Genomic DNA, 7,558 nt, shown 5'->3' with positions numbered 1-7,558 from the left:
ATCAGAACTTGTGAATAGAAGAAAGTCATGGCAAGCAGTGATAGTACAGAGGTTAATTTACCTTTTATTATATTGTACCTTCGAGGCAATTTTCTTCCAGCATGTACAGATGTAAACACAGCCAGTCCTTGGCATGAGTTGGAAGATAAGTTTTGTCATGTTCATTTTACAGATGAGTAAACCTCTTGTGCGAAGCTTAAAGGTTAGACAAGGGGGGTTGTACTGCACAGTGCTGAAAGAAGTGGTTTGCATAAGGCACACACACAGGGAAACACTTTTATACATTTAAAAACTTAGCCATGAAAGTCTTAAAGACATCCCAGCTCCAGGTGGAGTGCTGTAACTACACTGCTGTTCTGCTTCTCCTGGTGTTTACCTACACTCAGAGAGATGAAATCATACTATAAATAGAGGGCAAAGTCCTCTCTCAAACATTACCTGGTAAAGTCTCCTGTTTGACATGACAATAAAGCGTGGAGCAATAGGGGGGTTTGGTTCTTTAGAGCTCTTTTGCAGTACGCTGTGCTCTCTAGTGATGGGTGATACTGACTGAATCACAACACTGCTATCACCGGCACTAAAGAAAAACACCGAAAGTCCCATGACCTCACCAAACCTTTTGGGCAAGGTGTCAATAGCGTTTCAGCAGAACTTTTTCTTTAACCTCTCAGTAACTCTGCACTGGCTGTGTTGCCAGGGGTTCTGTTCTCTGCTCCTCACCCTTTTTCCTCAGGTACCCTCGAGATTTGGGGATGCAGGTGTATCTTAGTTGCTACGCTGAACTAAGAGGAAAGCCTGCTCCTCCCTGTTTAAAAGTGTCCACCACCACCACATTTCCAAACCAAAGCCCAGAGCGGGCTCCAGCACGCTCAGGGTGTTGAAAAAACCACATGGGCCCACTGAGAGACACGGGCAGCCATTTGGAACAGGGCTGCTTCTGCAAGACGGGGTGCGCATGGCCTGCTCACACCACTTGGCCTCTCCATCGGTGCGAGCGCAATGCTCAGGCACGCCCTGGTGGCCAGGGGGCCGTGGTGACAGGAGCGCCGTAGCGACGAAAGTGCTGCGGTGGCCAGGGTGCCCTGGTGGCCCAGTGCCGTGGTGGCCACGCAGGGCTCCATCCCACCACGGCCGCTGTCCCATCGAGGGGCGGTCCTCGCCCGGGGCCATGCCGCCCCTCCGGCTCCCCGCGGGGCGCACGGCGCCGTCAGCCCCGCTCCCCCCGCGGCGCTTCCCGCGGCGCCAGCAGCGCCCGGGCGGGCGGGCGGGCGGGCCGGCGGGCCGGCGGAGGTGGCGGCGGTGGTGGCGGTGTCCCCGGCGGGGCGGGGCGGCGCGGCCGGGCCGGGGCGGGGCGCGGGCGGACAAAAGGGGCAGTCGGGCAGGATCGCCGCCGTGAGGGGCCGGCGCGGGGGGCGCGGGGAGCCCCCTCTGCTGACGCTGCTGTGTGCCCACGACGCGGCGGGGACTCCGGGCCGAGGTGAGCGGCGGGGTCCCGGCGGGACGCGGGCGGCCCCCTTCCGCGGGGGGAGCGGGGGGAAGCCGGCCGGGCTCTCCGGGCAGCACTCCCGGGGCGCTGCGGAGTGCCGAGGGCTGCCGGCGGTGCCGGGACCCGCCGCCTCACCTGCGCGCCCGGCCCCGCGGCGTGTCCCGGAGCGTTTCACGGGCAGCACCTCCGCCGGCGCTGGCGCCCGAGCATCTTCGGCTTCGGGAGGCGGGATCGATGTCCTGTAACAAACGCGGCGGGCGGGGTGGACGCCGTGCCCGCTGGCGCGGGAGCGTCCGGCCTCGGCTGCTCAGCCCCGGCAGGGATCTGTGCCCCTCCGAAGGATGCTGTGCGAGCACCCGTGCGCTTTGTACTCAACTACGGTGTTCTAAGCAAATGAGGAGCAGAGTGCGTGTACTTTCACTCTTAGCAAAGCAGGAAATGAGCCCTCAAAATAAGTCCAAGTTATGTAGCAAAATATACCAGTGTTAAACATATAAAAAAAAATCTCTGAATAACTCGTTTACTGTATCTGTGTACGTTTAAAACGATGCTGTTTATAACAGGAATGATCTGCAACAGCAGAGATGGTTACAGTAATCTATACAGCAGCATATACTCCATAATGTTTAAGTCATTTCACAAGGAGTGATTTCATCAGCGTGGTGAGTTCTGTGATTAAACAGATTTCGAGGTGTTTAAGTGGAAAGTATTAGCCTGAGATTGCTTCTCAAGGCCATAGCAGAAAGACACGTGCATAACAGGCGGACAGAGTAGACTCCGTTTACTCCATTGTCATTTTCTGTCACAGGTACATGGACCAAGTTATTTTGAATTAAAGTATTGTGGGCATGTTAATTTTTTCATTTAATGCATGTCAGCTGAATGAGAGCTAGCACTGAGTATGATGAAGAAGAAGATCAGTGTTTATGCAGGGTGTTTGATATCTTTTGATGTAAAAATGTCACCTCTGTAGAGATACAATCTCTCTGAATGAAGAAATCTAACAAAATTGCCTACTTCTCCTGTTTGGTAGGTGTCTGTGGTAGTTCTTTTTAATGATTTCTGTATCAATAGGCCGTTGACCATAAGACTATTTAGAGCAGAGTAAAAAAATTGAATCCACTCAGCTTCTGCAGGGTAACAGCCTGCCGGGCAAAGCAAAAGCTGGTGGGAGTAGAATAGGAACTGTGAGCTTGACCCAATACAGGAAATCTAAGTAAAACTGCAAACAGTGTGGCATTTTAATTCTCTATACTGATGTTCAGAACAAGGACAGCATCAATACTGAGGTAAGTTTGAGTTCTTTGACTCAAAGTTCTTGCATATCAACAATTTCTCTCACCTTCCCAACATGGCTGCAGTAACTGGGATTCCAGAAGCACCTGTAGAAGATGCCACCAAAGGTCATAGAAGCTGATGAGTTTTCTGACCACAAGTCGAGTAAAGTGTCCCTAAATAGGACAGGCTGGAGGTGCAAACTGACAGTGTGGGTTCTGTGCTGCACAGTGCTAAGGGGACCAAGTGAGGGAAAGCACAGCCTATTGCTCTCCCAAATGTGCCAGCCTTTTAATATTACGAATTATCAGGTTTAAATTAAAAATATTATTTGGTCCATTGATGCTCAGCATCTGCCTCAGTATTTTTATAGGTTATGCCCTTGGTGACCAGCATCCTTGAAATCTGCATTTAATATCAAGGCATGAATCCCATAATCTGCCTGCTGAGGATACCAGCAGGTTCACTGCAGGTACTTTGCCCTCCAGGTGGATGGGGTGATTGAATGAGGTCTCTTAAGTACATCAGATTTTATTTTTTAATTTGATTGAACACATCTTAAAATTAAGAATTCAGATTTTGCTGTGTAACTGTATTAATAAATATGAGCTTTGCACAAACTTTTTTGAACAGCAATAACAACTTTTCTGTCTGCATAGTTTATTTTAGGAGCTTTCTCTCTTAAAAATACAAAAATCTGAGACACAAAATTTTGTGAACAAAAAAACATTTTTCTTTTCATAGATTATTGAAACATATATATTGTCATACTTGCCTCCAACAACTTGGCTATGCAATTCAATAATCAATTTTAAGCAAGTTCTTATTTATTGTGTAAGAATCTTGACCTTTTGGTGAGACAGAGAAATACAAAAGGCAGAAGATGTTTTGAAAAGGAAATGTAAATGTTAGAGCACAATCTGACTCAATCTAAACCTTAACTCCTTATAAACAAGTACAGCAAAGGTGATATCCCTGAGGTAGGTGGTGCTGCCACAAAAAAAAACCAAAAAAACCCCCCAAAACAAACAAACAAACAAACAAACAAACAAACAAACCCCAACAAAAACCCAGAACAGACCCTGGCAGAATGTGTGTGTGGTTTTGGATTTTTTAAATGGAAATAGTTTCACTGTGGTATCAATATATTCTTCTCTTCAATGTTCTTAGTTCTTCCCATGAAACCTCTTGGGAACTGAGTGTGTGTTCATTTTGATAAAAGCAGACACCTCTTGTTTCTTTTTCAGTTTAGAAGCCATTGAAATAAGTTTGTGAGCACTGAAGGAATCAGTAGACTCTTTAAGGAAAATGATACTTTATAGGCTTATCAAATGATGGCTTTTTAATGCAGACATAACTGTGCTGTCTACTTTTTAAGGTGGAAGTCTCTTGTTCTCTACAGTCACAGTATTTGTCACAGTAAGGGCTGGTGCTCTCTGAGTGCTCTAACAGACAACATGGAAATGCTGATGAGACATAAAATACTTGAGATTCTTAAGTCTTGACTCAATCAGAGTCCCTTGAACATTTTCAGTAGGAATTGAAATACAGAATATCTGTATGTGCTCTTTGCTGTGAAAGGTTTCCTCCATTTACAGTCTGCTGTATGCATTTCTTTTGCTACTGAGGTCACAGAACTTGCTTAAGGAACACATTTTTTTTATGTTTAAATATAATCAAATGCTTAATTCCTGTTCTGTTTTGAGGTGAGAAAACCTCTGTTACATTCCCAGTGGAGGCATGTTATCATACTAACTTACTGAGCATAAAACCAGAAATGAAGTAAAATGTAAGAAATACAGCACGTATTTTTTAGATTTACAAAGTGTCCCTTAATAGCTGTTTGAGGCAATATTAAGAAGTGTTTTGTGTAAACAGTCTCCAAGGTCATTGATGTTAAGCTGACTGAGAACATGGTAGGAGACAAAGATAAATTATCTTTGTTCCTTGACCTGATACTGATTTAAGAGTTCATATAGCACCTTGGGTTAACTAACCTGCACAAAATGAGTAATGATGACTTAACCTCTCATCTTTCGAAGAGAAGCTCAGGTTGCTGATGGTTACCCTGCAACATTTTGCCATGAGCTCTGGTGGTTCCAAAGGCAGGTGTCCCTGTGAGGGAAGGGGCAGGGATCTCCTGGTGCCCACGGGCTGTGTGCTGCCCATGGCTTGCAGCATCTGACCTGCAAGGGAGGAGGGCCAGAAGTCACAGGCAACTGCTGCTCATTGACAGAGGTCATAGGAGAGCCTCAAGAAAACCAAACATAAAAATTGCCCGAGATTTTAAAATGTATATTCCTGCCAAATATTCCTGTTTCTCTGAAACCTTAACTAGCTCTTAATCTTTGGTCACTATGTCAAAGACTTGTCCTTGTTTAATAGCACAGAGATTTGTGCTTGCTGCAATGAGGATGATGTCATGTTTTGAAAGAGGTAGCTATGGATTGAAGATATATACGCAAACAACCAAGCCTCTATTTGTTTTTCATTTAAATTTAGTTTGCATGGGCAGCTGGTAGAATCTGAAGCAGTTTGAGATAGGCTTTGATACTGTGGGGGAAAGGATGAGGGTCCTGTCTGTCAATCCATATTTATGTAGGCACGCGCTGGGAATTTTGAGCCTGAATACTGGAATTAGATTGTCAATAGTGGTTTTCTGTTTTCATAACCAGCTTTAAAACATAGTATATCATATATTGTTATTATTTATAGCTTTATGGTGTCACATCTGCATAAAATATGTAAGAGTGTAAGACATAAAGTCCACATAAACTGCATTGATAAGTTGTAAAATACATAAGGATAATATATAAACTATAATTAATGCATTTGGTCTGTTATACTAAAGAATCATTGTACATGTCTTAAAATCTGTTAACACAGCAAATCTAATTGAACTGACTACAAGTAAATTTCAAGTCCTTTTGTTTTCCCCAACTCACCTGCTGGCTTGCCTGGTTTAGCAGTGTTCATTTTTCAAGAAGATTTTCTGTTCTCTTTTGCTAGATTAAAAAACACCCTCACAAATAAAACCAACCTGACTATGCCAAGTAAAGACATCGTCAGCATAGTCTTTCTACTGATGATTATTCAATCAGTCTTGTGTTCATAAATTGCCATAATTTCCATCATATAATTAGGCATTTGGAGAGCTGTTTTTTAAAATTTGGATCTAGGCTTCTTTCCATCAGAACATGAAGCATGTATTTGACTTGAAATACATTATTTATTCTGCTGAAGGCATTTCACCATTGAAACTACGCTTTAAGCATGCTCAGTCAAAGCTTTACAGGGAAGCTCGAGCTTTTTTGATCTGGTTGTTTGTTTGGAAATGATCTCTGTTGCTGGCATGGGGTCATGCCAATGCATCCTCAGAGGTGTTGTGAGGTGGTCACTTACTGTCTGAATCACGAGCAATTACTCACAAATACATACAACCCTTTGGTTTATGTATTTGTAAACCAAAATCAGTTTGCCATTTCCTCCTGTATAAATGAGAGAAAGAAGGAAAGGGAAGGGTGAGATGGGTGGTAGAAGATTAACACATCCTGCTGTGGAGAACCAGAAGGGCCTGTGGAGTATATATGCTCCTCTATCAGCTCTGCACAGATCCAGACCTGAGGAACAGACCAGATCCATATTAATGTAGCTTTTGGGTGCATTTCTATACTACACCTATACATCCAGATTATTAAAGTGATGACAGAAATCAGTAAATGGCCTCAAGACGGGTAATTCTCAAGAAGATAATTGCTAAGCTTTGCTCTGAAACTAAATCAGACCCATCCTGTACACCTTCAAGACAGTGACCCTCCCAGACTACCTTTGCCTCAGTACTGCTCATCCTGTGAAACACATTTGAACACCCCTCCTTTCTGGATGGGCCTTGCATTGAGACAGCTTGGTGGGCAAAACCAACACATGAGGCTGCAGCAGAGCTGTGGAGAGCATGACCCAACAACTCTGCTTTAGCCTGTGGGAGGAAGGTATTATCATGGTAACAGGTGTGAGGTAGCATATGTTGCACTTTGGGCTTTTGTTGTGGTATTGTATGGTTTGTTTACATGTCTGAGTTCTGTACTGTGTTGACTTATTATAGCTCTTTCTCAGGACACAGTTTTCATCTCACACAAATATAGACATTTCTGTTGTATGGCCCTGTGAATGTGAAACTAGCATCGAGTCTAGAAATGAAGAAAAAAAGAAAATACCCTTTTTTTTAGTATTTTTTTCCCTCACTATGTCATTGTGAAAGCTAAAAATAGTAATGCATATGCAGGAGACAGCTGACCTTTTATGCTTGGTCTTAGTACATTTTATCCACTATAGCACTTGTTTTACTAGATAACTTTGAACAACTTTCTGAACTGTGAAGAAACACAATTAATACATTTCCATTGGTACCCACAGGCTACAGGAGTACACCACTACATCCCTAGATGTTTACTTTGTACGTGTGAGCCAGACAGTTGGGTTGTTAAACCTCCAAAAGTCCAGCACTGCGTGCTTTGACTGTTTCTCTATGCAGCCTACTGAGATTAACTGCATCCAGAGAACTGATATTTTAAATGTCCAAGGGAGTACTTCAGCATCCCTGGGATCCTCCAAACCCTGCTCTGCCATTCCCAGTTTCTCATTCATGGATCTAAAGGATGCCTTGGAGCTCCTGTCCGAGCTCTGGTGGAGTTCTCAAACCAGGAGCTGCCCTGGGTCACCCAGTCCATACTTCAGTAGTGTCACATTGGACCTTGCACCAAAAAGGGGCAGGGATGCACTTGTGGGAACGTGATCAGC

The sequence above is a fragment of the Chamaea fasciata genome, unplaced genomic scaffold (genome assembly GCF_029207755.1).
Source record: "Chamaea fasciata isolate MVZ Bird 193981 ecotype frontalis unplaced genomic scaffold, bChaFas1.0.hap1 SCAF_5, whole genome shotgun sequence".
NCBI classification, from domain to species: domain Eukaryota; kingdom Metazoa; phylum Chordata; class Aves; order Passeriformes; family Sylviidae; genus Chamaea; species Chamaea fasciata.
Note: the sequence above shows the minus strand (reverse complement) of the source record.